At 38.9% G+C, this 15,804-nt stretch overlaps 1 protein-coding gene across 47 annotated transcripts in view; it reads right to left on the minus strand.

Annotated features, from left to right (window-relative positions):
* LOC141577229 (uncharacterized) overlaps positions 1-15,804 on the minus strand; it is a 148,370-nt gene that overhangs the window by 19,318 nt on the left and 113,248 nt on the right. For 43 of the 47 annotated variants that reach the window (XR_012506135.1, XR_012506134.1, XR_012506130.1 and 40 more), the window contains one exon: positions 15,150-15,370. The exons of 1 other annotated variant lie outside the window; for it this stretch is intronic. The gene's annotated coding sequence lies outside the window, so the exon portion shown is untranslated. Of the gene's footprint in view, positions 1-8,587; positions 8,793-8,891; positions 9,092-15,149; positions 15,371-15,804 lie in introns of all 47 variants that reach the window. 3 more of the 47 variants (XR_012506104.1, XR_012506105.1, XR_012506109.1) reach the window with 2 other exon arrangements.

Below are 15,804 nucleotides of genomic sequence, written 5' to 3' on the forward strand. Positions count from 1 at the left end.
AAAACCGGTTTGAAAAGCTACATTTGTGTTTTTCCTTTCCAATAAATGGTTCTAGAGATGTTAATAAAAACTTAGAATAATTATTGGTAATTAGATTGAATAACTGGAAAAAGGATTGTAAAAATGTGGAAAAAAAAAAAAAGATAAGGGCTTATCCAAAATGGATAAATATTTTTATATGGTTATTTTAATGAGATAAATAAAATGGAAATTTTTGGAATAGATACAAGGTTTTGATACTACACTAGTAAAGTTAAAATAAAGGGCCAAAGAGATCACCTACTGTCCCCCAACATTAAAGTTCAAACAAGTCGATTTTATTTGCCACAGTTTAAAATATATGTATATATAGACTGATATACTTGATTAATGATTGGGACAACAGACCAATTAATCAAATTAAAAATTGAGTAGGACCTAAGCACTTTGGCTGAAACTTGGGCATCCTAGAGACTTTTCTATAAAATTAGATACAATGAACAACAACAACAAAAAAGTTTCTGGCAATCCTTCTAGAAATAAAAATTATTGATTAAACCTAATAAATATAAAAATTAAAGGTATAAGATTTAAAAAATTTGAGATAAAAGTTTATAAAATTTGTATATTTAAATGGTCTTTATATAAACCTTTTGCTTAATTATGTTGTGGGACAGATCTGTTTCAATGGAAAAACGCTTCCCCTTCTTGGTATTATAAGGCTGGGCACATATCTGTCCCTCAGAAAATATTAATTGAACAAAGTAAAGGAAACCAATAGAGTTACATGAGCCATCCAATATAACGTAGAACTAAAAACTTATATACAGTGGCTAATAAAAAAAAATATAATAAGAGGTTTACCCTGGGTTTAACTTATAACTCAAGGAAAAGAGACATCACTAAATACCTTATGCAAGCTTTGGAAGACATGATAAAGTAAACCTTAAAGTTTTAAAACATTGAATTCTTTGTTTACAGCTCTCCTGATTGATAAAAAAATGCCAATTAAGGAGATACAATTGGGTCTGGGTGACAGAGCAGTTCTCTGGGGAACTGGAAGCTTGTGTCTTTGTCTTGCAGACCAGAAATGTAAATACAGAAACAGTGACCTAGGACTGAGCCTAATTAGCTCAATGTGATAAAACTTAGGGCCAAGAAATTTTTGGCATTTTAGAACTCAGAACTCTGACGGGTCCTTCAGAATTTGTCAAGAAATCTTAAATATCTGTTTCATAAATAGTAAGCCTTAGTGATTTGAGCAAGCAAATTCAGCTTAATAGAGCTATTATTATACCTATCTTATAAGTAACTTTTAAAGTGAAGCTATGAGATCTCTAGCTTTTGTCTGTTTATAAACCTGCTTACACATTACAGATGTGAGATATTTATACAGCTAAAAAATAAATCAAAGTCAAAGAGCTCTGCTTAATTGACGTAAAAAATAAGAGCTTATAAATTAAGTATTTTTAAAATAAAAACTGAACCAATTGACTTTCAGCATCACGTGAACTGGAAAAATTCAATATTAAGATAATATTTGATATTGTTTAGTTTAAGTATGTTCTAATTAATATAGACAGCTTTAAAGTCATCAATATTAAGTATAATACCTTTACTGTACCTAGGTTTAATGAAAGTCAAATAAGATTCTGTTATATCTGGTGCAGATTTGTCAAGAAAAAAATAACAGTAATGTGGTGTGGTAAAATTTTAAGTAAATTAAATGCAAATGAGATGAGAGCTTTGGGTAAATTTTTAAAATATATTTTTAAAATGTATGCTTAACATAATCTCTAAATGTTTGGTATCTTTAAATTCTAGAGTTGTGCTAAATTAAGTTAAATGATAGGATTTTATTTAATAGCTATGCCATTTTCAGATAAAATAAGATTGAAATATGAATTACTTAACATTTAACTTACTCTTACAGAGAAACTAAAGGTGTTTAGATATATTAATAAATGGTTGGTGCCACCCTGAAATAGACTCTATTTTTAAGGGAATGATCTCAGTATCCTAGGAAAGTAAGATAAATGTGTAAAGGAAGATATAAGAATGGAATTATATTTTGTTAATGAAAAATAGTGACTTTGTCCTGAAGCTGGTTATTTCTGAATGGAAGAGAAAATAAGGGACACACTAATATGAGAATAGAAAGCTGTGGAAGGCTTGTGGAAGAGGTACCCTGAGGAAAGAGTTTCGTACGTTGTCGGAATTGGCTAAATTTAGAATCAACTTGGGCAAAGTAAATGAATCTTAGAAGTAAGTTGGTACAAGACTAGATTTGGTTTTCTCGCTGTTAAGAGGAAACATTTTTCTTGAAATGTTAATCCACCTTCAGCAACAGATTGTAAACCTTCTTATACCACTTAACTGATCTGTTCTGCCTTTACCTTTGACGTATTTTCTTGTTAATGAATAAGTACTGCTTTACAGTGACCTATATGTTTATCTGACCAAGTGTTCTAAAATCTTTTAAAAATATCCCCAGATATCAATTTCTAATTAAAGTTCTTTTAATCTCCAGTTAAGTTTGGGAAGTTACAGATGGCCCCTGAAACATCCCAAAGAGAGATTTTAAAACAGTAAGTTTCATTTGGCATGTTAAATAACATGATATTGTCAAATGAATAATAAATCTTCTAAGGTTATATTGTATGAGAAAATATTATTAATATAGATATTCTAGAAATTATATGGTCTCCCTAAAATTCTGGTATATCTGAAATGTTACCAGTGATAATTCTGGGTATAGTGACCAGGTTTCTTTATCGATTATACTGTAATGGTGTTTAAGCATGCTTTTAAATCTTTGTCTTTTATAGACTTTTAATTGTTTTCATCTAATGATTTTGAAAATGCTTTCTCTTCAAGGAGACTTACTGATTTCTAATAAATTTCAAACGATAGCACTGAACTAAACTGGGTAAGAAATTTTAAATATCTAATGAAAACTCTGATTAAAAGAATTAGTTATGTGGGACTAAGTAAACTGATGAATATGGTTATAATTTTTGATGTTGTTTGAAATACTACTGGCTTTTAACCTGTTTCCCAGACATAAACTCTTCCTTTTAAGCTAGTTATAAATCACAGAAATTTGATAAATTATACCTATGTAAGCAGACTTGAAACAGTTATCTTTTCTCTCTATCTGATCCTTCAAGAGACTAAAAACTCTTAGGTCCCCAATGGCTCTATCAGACAAATGAGGAAGATCATCTCCTAACAGATAAAAGAATCTAAAGGTATTTTAAGAATTTTAAAGAGAAAAGAATTTACCTAAATCTGTAAGGCAGAAATCAATGACAAGTCATTGACGTGGCTTTCCAGGCCTTAGCAAATCTTATTAACATTCTACCCTGAGACTCCTTATTAAAAGTTCCAACACAGCCAATTTAAAAAAGCCTATATGATCAAATAATCAGACTTGACTTGTAAAGAAATTAATCTTGATTTGGCTTTATTTGAGAAAAATGAGGGTAATTTTAGAGAGAAAAAATATTATATTTTACTGGATATTAAGTTCTAGTTTTGTTAATTGAGGTCTATATTTACTAAGACACTTCCCAGATCATTCCTTGCTTTTATGTCATATTGCTGTACAGTTTAATTTAATTATGAAAAGGATACTCTAGGTTTGTCCCTGAAGCTCAGTAATCTATCCTTGTGTAAATTTCCAATGCTCCATGACCTAAGCCAGGGGATTATACATACTGGAACATGCATGACTTAAAGAACTGTCTCCAACCTGAATGGAAAGACCTTTTATCAAGTACTCTTAAATAGACCATACAAACAAAAGCTGAAGGAAACGGAATTTCGGATTCATTTCCTATCAGAAACAGCCCCTTCAGTGCACTGGCCTATAGAGCACTGCTCACCTGAAAACAATGCCAAAATGGTGAAAAAGCTACCAGGCCAGGATGAGAAGAAGACGACATCTGAGCTAGACAGCTGACCCAAGACAACGGACCAGGCTTGTATACCAATTACTTTGACAATTTCTCCTACCTTTGATTATGAACTAATCCAATTGTTAAGTTTATGGTAAATTACCTATGTCTAGTACTTCTGTGTTACCTTGGTGGGTTTCCCTACTCCAAGGCTCTAACTAGATAGCCCTCAGAAACGTTATTCTAAAAATAATTTATAGTTCTGTTTAGGCCACTGTTGATCTTACAACGTGGGAGAACTCACCTGGCCAATTAATACCTGCTCGGAGCCTGACCATAAATATGAAATTTCTCATAAGATCACTCAAACTCAATCAGAAATACAAGCAAAATTTTAACCCCAAAATACAAATTCTCTACTATTAAATTCTTACTCGTGACTTTATAACGTTAATAGCTATATTAGTTATATGCTCTCTATTTTAAAAAATTGTTGTCTGTTACATTTCCCAACGTGTAACTAGGCCTACAAGATTGATGATGGATAAACATCTTGAAGAAATAGATAAAATTTTTAACCCTGCATAAAATAAATGTAATAGTGTGATTCTAGGTATGGGAATGAGCAACGAAGGGCAAACATTTCCTGGATCATAATAGACTAGTAAGACAGGCGATCCAGAGAAGTTTTAGTATCAACAGGGCCTGATAAAAAACCTAACACCTTGAATGGCAGCTCAGAAAATTCTTCACCTGAAATAGGAATGAGCCAACCTAGCACCGTGGGACAAAATTGGTCATGAAATGTCTCTCAAAATATAGGTCGAATTTAGGACCAAGGGGGAGCACTGTGAATGAAAATACTACAATGTGAGTGAAAATACTGCAACCATGTCAGTAAACAAAGAGTGCTGAGACCAAGCCCTCAGCAGCTGCTGCCACACCCCAGCGAGGATATGCCTGAAACCCAGCCTTTCAGCCACTCACAGTGGTGCCCTCTGAGCAGACTCAGAATAAGAAAGGACAGGATACTGTCCCTAGATAGCTAGGTGCTTGCCAAAGGAATGAATTCAATAACCCATATGTTTGCTTCATCCCATACATAGAAAAGCACTAAATATTTGAACTTGAGATATCTGGCTTTCTTTAGATAACAAGCAATCTTTTATTGTTCCAAGTACCTGGTCTTTGTTGTAAAGCTCCTATTTATCCAAGCTCCTCCCCTAAATCTTGGGAGCAGTCTCTCAGAGAGATCTGAGAGGCTGTCATCCAGGCTCGAGCCCTCCCGCCAAATAAAACATAACTCTTAAATTTTAGGCTGAACGATTATTTCAACGAAGTCCCTGAATAGACACAACTCATCAATTCTGTAATGGAACACACTGAATCAGGAACCAAAAGCATGTACTAGTCCCGAAAAACTACGGTTTCCTCTTTCTTCCTGTCATTATACAATCCCACCAGAACTCATTAATTTGCTGTCTGCACGCTTGACAACCAAACTCAGAGAAGATTCAACTTAACAGAGCTCCATGCTGGGGAGAACCCCCTGCAGAAGCACAGCGGTCGGCCTGCCCTCCCGCACGCTCTGCTGACCCCTAGTGTCCTCCGTGGAGACCAGGCCAACAGAACTGCTCCAAACAGCTACAAAGTCCCACAGATTAAATAAAAGCATTTTATTTTATACTATATGTTATGTATATACTCATCTCTGAAAACAGCTTTGCCAGAAGCCCAAATCTTCAACATTAATCTGCAAAGGTAAATCCGGTCCCCAAGGGAAAACAAGTTTTAAGATGATGTTAAGGCCTCCAAAGTCCTCACCAGGACCATCAACCAAACTGCCTGCAGGCCTGCAGCTGCAGGCGGCTACATGTCTGCTTTTAAAGCAACCCCATCCTGCCCTCGGGAATTAAAATGTCCCTCTATGCCCTCTCATCTCAGGGTAACAGCAGCCGCTGCAGAACATTGCAGGGCAGCACTGACAAGACTGGACAAAAGGATCAGAGCTAAACTAAGCCTTCTGATGACACGAGCTGTGTCACTCTACAGATGAAGATATATATAGAGAGAAGTGGGGTGATATTGCTCAAAGTCACACAGCTAATAAGTGGCAAAGTCCATACCTCTGCTCCTCCCTCTGGCGTGATGCCCCAGCTGGGACGCCCACAGGGTTCTCTCGTGCCTGCCTGAACATTCCTTTACTGCCACTCATAACCCACAACACGGTCTGACCCTAGCCTGCCTTTTCAGCATCTTTTCCTTCCAATCTCGCACGAACAAGGCTGCTTGGGCCACTTTATGACTTCCGGCTTCCCAAAACCTCCATGCTCAGGCTGGTCTTGCCTGTGCATCCTTCCCCCTGCTCAGAGGCACTTCTTCCCCTGCAGGAGGACTTTTCCACTCTCCGCAGGGACACCCCCTCAGGGGAGCCCTCTTCTTGCCCTCAGAACGGCAGGTGTCCCAGGCCATATCCTGAGCTGCCCCATTAGGTCTGCGGGTGCTCAGGTCTGCTAGTAAGACCAGCAGCCTCAGAGCCAGGAATTATGCCCGGGTCACCCTGCAAACCTACTGCCCACCTCACAGCCCCCAGCCAGCAGGCCACCTGGAAGTCACAGCAAGTGCCCCACCCAATCTAGAAGTCTCTTCATTTGCCAGCACCGCTGATGACTGGTCTCCAACCTTTGGTCAGTTTTGCAAAAAAGAGCACCTTCCACAGTGAACAGTGGGTTTTCACTTCAGCTCCCATCCTTACTGCAAACGTCAAGGGAAACCAAAAGGCCTTTTCTCAACACTTTTCTGATGACACCTTCCCACCCACTATACTCATATGCTCAAGAAAATTGGGTCCACGTGATTTTGTTTCCCTTACGCTAAGTGGCTCAAAACACTATGTGATTTTTTTTTCCTTTTTTGAGGGTATTTGTACTCAGTTTCTCGGCTTTAATCTGTTTTTGTCTCTCTCTTCAGTATCCCAAGCAGTTACCACTTCTTAGCCACTTCAGCAGCCTCCCTCCCAACATCTAGTCTAGGAAATGAGCTGTGATGAGGGGCCTGGAGGCAGTCACAGAAGAAGCAACTAAGGGACAGAGAGGCGACACAGTTTGCCCAAGGTGATCAGCCTAAACCCCCAACAGTGTGTTTCACATCCCTCTGTTTAACTCTTATGCTAAGCAAGCTAACTTTTTGTAGATTATGGTTATAAACAGATGAGGCATCAAAATACATACAAGGACACACATCAACTCTAAGATGTTCATTAACTCCACTATTTTGTTTCTATTTTTTTTATTTCTATTAAAAAAATAATTAAGAAGCTCTGCAGTCAATATAGAAAAATGTTACTGGGTTTTAATCCAGAATATAGAGGTGTTGTGTGTCATTACTCATACTTATTTGTAAGTTCACAAAGCAAAGTGATTTGAAGGTATCTCTCCCCTCCTCCTACTCAGTACCTGCTCTCACCAAATCTCCCAGTCCACACATCTAACAGCCTTTCACTTCACCCACAGCTGAACTCATCAGTTTTCCCCCAGAGCTCCCTCTGCAGCTTTCCCTCCTCAGAGCACAGCAGGACCATCACTTACCTCATTAATCCACCCAGAATCCTGGGCCTTACTCCATCCTACCTTCACAGACAGCATTCATCCTTTCATTTTTACCATCTAAACATGCCTTCAATCTGTTCGCTTTTACCCACTGACCGTCCCACCGCTCAAGTGGAAGCCACCAACACTGCACACCTGGACTTACGAGTCTCCAAAGTGACCCCACAGCCGCTCTCACGTACTTGAGACAAAAGGGATTGTGTCACTCCCGCGGTTTTAGGACTCTTTTCAAACCCACTCTTCTTAGAAGAAACTCCCAGTTCTTCACCTGGTAAAGATCTTTGCCATCAAATTGTCAGCTCAGGGAGGGGAGGACACGCCCTATCCCCTAGGACCCGCCCTCTGGCAGAGCATCAGCTTGGGAGGTCCTGCTGAGCTACACCAGCCTGTATTCTAACCCTGGTCTTGAGTTCTTAGCAAGCTGCTTCACTTATCCATACAAATCCAAGGTAGATTAGAAAGATTTTAGATGTTGAGCTAGACTATTGATTTGGGGATTTTGCACTAGCAACCTGCAAGTACATGTTCTAATGATTCCGTCTTCTTAAAACCACACCCAGATTTAAGGAGTATTTGTGGAATGTCTTCGAAGTAAAAGGGACTGTACTTTAACAGACTATATGTTTTATAACATGAACAACCCTGACAGGGTCACAAATGGAACCACCTCACAAGTGACAGAAGACAGGTGAGAGGCACAAAGCAACAGGTCACAGAGATGGTAAGAGCAAAGTTGTTTCTCCAACCCCCCAAAAAATTTTTGAAAGAACCGAAAACTCTGAATTTTGAAAGAAAAACACTATCATATAAAGAAATAAAATAAATAATCCTCTTCATCAGTGTTTCAAGATCTGACTGCAGAATTTTTAGCATGCCATTCTGAATCCTAGCACAGAAAAATCTGATGGACTAGTGGTGAGTAAGTTCCAGGGAAACGGCAGCAATTCCTCCACTTGTAAGAGGACACACACTCAATTGTCGAAGGTGATTTTAAACCACATTCTGGAGAAATTCAGAAGATTCAGGCACCGATTCTAGATGGTGATGACACGGAAGGACGGGTTGGATGCATGCTTCTAACTGAGTCACCGGCATTCTTACACTGCAGGGGGAAACGGAGGCTCTCAGTTATGAGCAGAGATGTTCCTGTCATGTCTCCCAGGCCGTGCCTCGGGGACTCAGTGTCCTGCAGCAGCCTGGCCCCAGGCGAGGACCCGCAGCGTGGCCCACTCAACCAGGAGGGGCACTGTGCTTGAGAAAGCCCATCCCCGATGGGAGAAAGAGGGGCTGGTGGGGTTGTGTGTACCTATAAATGATCATAGAAATACACCTGCATAAATTCATCTGACAAAATTTATATTAGCAGGCTATTTAACAAAATTTCAATTGTCAGTGTTAATTTTACCATTCCTTTCCTCTTGTCCCCTGCACTCTGAGACAGGCTTAGGCTCTCTCACACCTGCAGCTCTGATGCAATATTTGTGAAGTCATTTTACTTTGCTGCAAGTGTCCTCGCTCCCCGTGTCGCTGTGACTGTCGTCTCTTGACAGAGTCAGATGTCTTCCTGGATCTCTCCCTGAGTTCCTTGCTCCTGCTTCTCAGATCCTGAGATAAAGAACAGGTGAAGACACATGACTAGAAAAGGCACTGTGGACTTGACCAAAGTCCTCAGTGACCCCCTAGTGAGTGCTGCCCACCCCTTACCTTCGATTCTCAACTTTCTGCCCAGGGTGACATCCAGACAGGAAAGAGTCTTGGGCCCAATTAAAAGCTGTGTGGCTTGGGTGCAGGGAAATTTGCAGGAGCTGGTTCTGGAGCCGGGCCCCTCCCCACCTCTGCTACTCTCTCTCCCGAGGCCCCGCACCCAAGCCCCCAGGCTCCCTGATCTTCTGTCCTTCTCTTATACACTACTCCAAGCCCTTTTCCCCTTCCTTTATTCCCTGATTATCCCCAGCTGGAGTGATTTTTTCATCACAGCATCTAAAAAAATTCCTACAGCTGAAAAAGTAGTCTCCAGAAGTCAATGCCCACATGGTGGTTCCTGAAGAGAGCCCCTGGTTAGGGGGACCCTCACCAACACTCACAGGGCATCAGACATGTTGCAGGGTCGACCACCCCCAACAAGAGTTTTCTGTGACCACTATGCCCGCACAGCATCCCTGTTCACAAAACTGTAGTTGGGCCACTTATCCGTTATTAAGGAGCAAAAGTAAAAAAATTGCTCATGTTTCTTACTAAAATTATCTATGAGGTGGAAAAAGAAATTGTAATAGAAAAGAACAAATTTGACTCCATGTTAGATGTGTTCGTTTGGCTTTAAACCTGTACCCTGTTTTCTAGGCTAAGACTTGTTATCTCTGCACCTTTTGTAAAAGAATGTTGCCTTTAGCCTGAAATATCCAGGAGGGCCTATTCTCCGGGCTTTGATCTTTAAGGATGTTAGCTCTTCTACACTTATGTAGAGATGGCAAGTTGCAAAATAAAGAATAACCTTTGTTTTTTTTGAGGTTTTACAGGGGCGCCATGATTTGACCCACATGGACAGCTGCAAGAACAAAGGATTCCAAGGAAATCAATTCATACAGCAAGAAGTTTGCAACAACCAACCACACCCCCACCGCTTTTTAGTATAAAAGGAGACTGAATTCTGACGTGGGGAAGAGAGTTCTCCTGGATATCAGTATGCCATCTTCTGAGTCTGCCAGCTTTTCAAATAAAGTCACTACTCCTTACTCCAAAAGCTCATCTCCCGATTTATTGGCCTGTCATGCAGCAAGCAGAACGAGTTTGGACTTGGTAAATAAATGACTGCATTAGAGGTAGTATGTCTCCACTGTTTCCTCATTTCCAGTATGTCACAACCAATCAATTTTATATGCTGTTTAACAACACGACCAAAAAACATATTATATGGAATTGATTCCATGGAAATAAAATTATTTCTACTCCTTCAAAACTTTGTTCTTTCTATTTTATTTTGTTTTGCTTATTGAAAAGAAAATAAAAGTCAAATCATTTTATTTCACCTATTTTTATAGCTACATATTGAAAATACTACAAAGATATTTAAATTGCAATAAAAATTGTTCATATATTAGTATAAAGATATATACACAATCAATGCAGAGTAGGAAAGGATTGGATATTTACTAAAAATTCACTGCACATCCAGTCTTTTACAAGCATATCCTGGAATATAAGCTCTATTATCCAGGGGTATACCACCCCCATTCTCACTGCCGAGTCCCAAAGTAATCAACCTCCAAGACACCAGCATAGAACCACGCGATCAATATTTTAGGTATAAATGAGGGAATTAGCTCATTCAATTCTAAAACAGAAACCTTAAAATAAATACTGAACTTATTTACAAACAAAGAAAATTGGACACAAAAAAGTACAGTTTCTCCCCCAAGTCACAAAGATAATTACTGGTAAAGGCAAGATTTGAACTCATCTGCCTGATTCTAAAAACTAAGGTGGAAATCCCCTTCGACTGTGGAGGTCCAGCAGCACAGCCTATCACCCTATCTTTATTCAGAACTAGCTTTAGACAGCCTGAGACAACACCCCATTCCTATGGAACTCGAGGGCAAACGATAACAATAAGGATTTTATATTCAGTAGTTTCTTAGGTCTCATTTATATAAAGTGTCAGCAGGTCAGCAGAAAACTCTGGGAAATATGAGTGGGTCCAGAGCTTTTTGCTGATAAGAAACAATCTATCAGGACAGAGTGACCTTCCCATGAGAGGCCTCATGGACATAAACTAAAGGCAGCTGAGCAATGAAAACTAGCAAGACCATGGAACTCAAGCAAGAAAGATCCCTGCCATCCCCCACCCAGTTGCCTCTTCACCCACATGGACAAGATGGCAGAAGACCCAGGTTCTTGTCCAAGTTACACCATCATGGATTCTCACTCATAAAAAGTTACGACTCTATGCTGTCTTAAGCCCTTTCCAACTCAAATATGATGACACCAATATCTCAGCAGAATGTCTATGTCTTCACTTTCTCTCTTCTATTAGGATACTATATCTATGGCCAAAAAGCAGAAATCCAATTAAAAACACCATGCACGAAGGCTGGTGAAAGTCTGCGTAAGAGACTTTGTTCTCACTCTCAGTGAATGAAAACTCAGAAAAAGTGTTCCTTCTCCCTCTGCAAGTCGGAGGTAGCCTGATTGTGTGTGTGTTTGTGTGCAAGCATGTGTGTGTGTAAATCAAATACAATGCATTCTGGGATGTGTACAGATTTTTTTTATGTTACTCTCATTTCATGAGGATGAGCCAACCTTTAAAGTAACTTGAATCTAGTGTTCTGAGAGAGTCCCAGGATCTTTTGATGGAGGAGGGGAAAGGGGAAAGGAATGGAAGAAAGAAGTAAATGAAGCAAAGGAGTAAGAATACTACTAGGGAAAGGCAAGACTTTAATTTTGTTCCTACTTGCATCACACACAAATTAGGGACTGGCTTTCCCCCATGTCTCGTCAAGCACTGAGTTGCAGAAGAAGAGGCGACAGCCCATTTCTCACTGAGATTGTGACTGTACATGGCATCTTAAAGACACAAATTATTTACCCTGATCAAACACTAGCAGCATGCCGTAATTCTCCTGTTTTGAGAGACAAGAAAACAGGAGTTCAAAGAGGATGTATAACTTGAGAAAAGTCAGAGGACCAGTAAACTAAAGAGGATGAATTCAAACTCAGATCTGAATGCAGAGTCTGATCTTCCCACTCCCAGGGCTGGAAAATCCTTAACAGACAGGCTTCCCAGCTCCCTGCATTGTTCCTGGCACAAAGCATTTCCCATGGCGATGGTCTCCTGTTCTCACAGACACAGTGCTCTGTGCAGCCAATAACCTCCATTCGACCTTGATCATATACCTGCCTCACTCACCAGGCTTCTCCATACAGGCAGGAAAGCTGGCTTTCAAGTGCGTACAAAGACACCCCTGGTCTTACCTGGGCTCTTCAGTGGCTTTTCCAGCATAAAGGCAGCCATGAAAGTGCTCACAGTTTGTACATGAGCCACACTACCTCTCTCCATCTGTCTCCCTACCTATACTACTTAGCTATGACCATTTTGAGAATCTTGGAAACAAATTTTTAAAAACAGAAAAGAAAGTATTCTGTAACAAGTACTTAATACTTACAATTTTAAATGACAAGTTACAAAGTGAGTATTTACAAATTGAATCTGCCTTCCTAGGTGTCAGTTTTAACAGTTAAAAAATATAATAGCAAAAAATTCTCACTTACAAAATTAACAAAAACATCAACAATAATCTGGAATAAACTCAAAAAACAATGCCCATTTTGTACATGGAGAAACACAGGACTGTACTGAGGGGTAAAGTAAGAAGTGTGAATGCAGAGACATCAACATATTGTATGGAGGAAAGCAGTTTTGAAAAGATGAACGTTCTCCTATAGATAATTCAAAACTTACTAAAAAATCCCATGACAGCTCTTATCTGTTTTTTTTAACTTGAACAAAATATTTTGGAACTCTTCAGGAATAATAAAGTCATAATACTAGACAAGAAAATTGGGGATGGAAAAAAGAATAAAAAAAATCGCACTGTCAGATATTAAATAAATTTTTACAATAAGTAAGATATAGCACTGGAGTAAGAAAGTAAGACTGACAGAAATAAACCATGAGCTCAAAAAGAGACTCTAGTGTACATAAATATTTTGTACAGGTGGGATTTCAAATCAAGGAGCAAAGTATGAATTCAATAATTGTCTTGGGACTATCAGAGAATCACCTGGAAAAAACAAATTCTATTCCAGTAATAATGACCACAAGAAAAATTACAGATAGTGATGTAAATATTAGAAAGTACTAATAACAGCAAATACAACACTTTGCTCATAGTAATTCAACTTCTCCTCACTATAACAAGTAGTATTATCATCTCCATCATAGAGATTAAAATATCCTACAGAGGAGATATATACCATTCTAAGAAAGTATTTCTAAGAATAAAAGGATAAAACCCAAAAAGAAGACATTTACTGTCTTAAGATTATTTTCGGCCACAACAAAAATAAACCTACTGAACAAAATGAAAGGCAAGAAATGACAAGAAAAATCTCTGTGATACATGTTAATGAAGACAAGGGGTTAATGTTCATAACATACAAAGAGCTGTCACAAAGCAACAAGAAGCTCCCTCACTTAAATGTGTGCAAATGACAAAAGGGATCATTCACCTTTTAAAAGTCAGATGGCTAATGAGTGAAAAATGCTCAATACCTCACTGGTCATCAAGTGCAAACTAAAACAATGAAAAAGCAATTTTGTTCATCATATTGGCAAATGTTTTTAAAAAATATTCTAGGTTGTGTCCATCTTTGAGAGAACAAACTGAGCGATTTTTTGGAGGACGACGTGTCAATGGATATGTAAACTCTGAAAAATGTGTGTACACAGAATGAACTCCATTTTAGGAATCGTTTCATTTAGAAAAAAATCAGTTCAAAAAGATGTACTCATCAGAGCATTTACACAGCACTGTTTACAATGGTGGGAAGAAAAGCTGAAGTGAAATCATATCCAGCGATAGAGAATTGGTTACATAAGTTATTCTACATCTTTTCATTCCCCGCAGGAGAAGGAATTTCTAGAGTCACTTGAAAGGAGCCTGTGTTGTATGTAATTGTCACATCCAGGGACTAAATTTCCAAAAACCTTAACTAAAGGAATACTCATACAAGATCACAGGAATGTTTGTACAAGAAGGACGCCAGTCAAACACCCTTTCTGACAGTGGAAAATGGAGAAAACTTAAGTATCCACCATCAAGAAAATGATGCGGTAAATCAAAGCGAGCTGTGGGCACTAAGGGGCAGGCGTTTTGGCGTGGTCCAAGGCCTTGTCCACAGTACTCTCCCACCAAAGGTGTCCTTACACAAGAGACCAAATTTACTGCACATCAGGAGACCCCTCTACTCTATCTGAAAGGACCAGGTGAGTCTGGAGTGGGAGGAGGTCTATGATATACACCTCAGTGAATAAACCGAGCTGCCCAAAACATATAGTATGGCCTTATTTTTCAATAAAGCATATATACACACACATATACATAGATTTCTCATATACATGTATGTATGTATGTGTATATATATATGACAGGCATAAAGGTCATGAAATATATACACCACATTGTCAGCAGTTTTTACTCTCAGGAAAAAAAGGGGAAGGGATGTAGGGGCCTTTCGGTACCACCACAGTTCTCTTTTCAGTATTTCAGTTAAATATACTTGGAATTTAAAAGTTTATTTAAGTCCGAAGTAAAATGGATGATGCCTCCACAAGACAGAATGCTATACTGGTCATTAAAGATCATGCCAGGGGAGAGAGAATACTGTAGAAAAACGTGTAATAAGCCGAATGGAAAATGGAGGTCTCCACACAGTAAACAGGCGGAGAGTGATCGCTGGTTTTTATGACAGACGTAATACACACTGATGAAAAGAACAGAAAATAGATGTTAAAGTGTTAATTATTATCTCTGAGTAGTGAGACCAGGATAGACCCTTTTGTCCCTTTTTTCAGAATTATTATATTAAATACACATTATTTTTCATCTGAAAAAAGCATTTTTAGATGTCTAGTACCACACATTGAAATAAATACACGAGTACTTACAGAAATAACTAGGAGACACGGCAGCAGTGTCACACAGTGTAGAACGGGCGATCCTGAATAACACTGCGCAGTTACATAAGGACCCACAAAGTGAGAGCACCTGCTGTCACAGGGCGTAGCCCCCTTCTATTTGTCAGTTGTGTCTTCAGGGCTGAGGCAGTTCTGAGCACGGCCAGTGTCAGTGCTGGTGTCTGGATGGATGCCACTGGAGGTGAGGGCACCTGCAAGCCGAGAGGAAGAACAGAAATCATCCTCTGCTTTTTCTGTCTTGTTTCTTTGTTACTTTTGAAGAGAGGTGTAAATAAGATTAACTAAATCTTCTCTACTAAAATTTCAGTAATGAAACCGTTTTTAAAGTGTTCACAACTTATATTCTGCCTATAACTGTCTTTTCAACAAAGCATCATATTTCTTAAATGTTAATTAACTCAGTTAATTTACTACCTGTTGAAACCTATTAAAGAACATGGAATGCACTATGTAAAATCACCACGCCTGCAGTGACTGGCACAGCTGTCTTGATAGCAGTGCAGTCAGCCCCCACCATCCCGTGGCCCTGAGCTCCTGATGCTGCTAAGAGAGCACGCTGCCACCTCAGATGGAGAGAAACGGTGAAAGCGTTTTCTGAAATCTACAGCACTGACAAAACATAACT

Source organism: Camelus bactrianus, chromosome 3, assembly GCF_048773025.1.
Source record: "Camelus bactrianus isolate YW-2024 breed Bactrian camel chromosome 3, ASM4877302v1, whole genome shotgun sequence".
NCBI lineage: Eukaryota > Metazoa > Chordata > Mammalia > Artiodactyla > Camelidae > Camelus > Camelus bactrianus.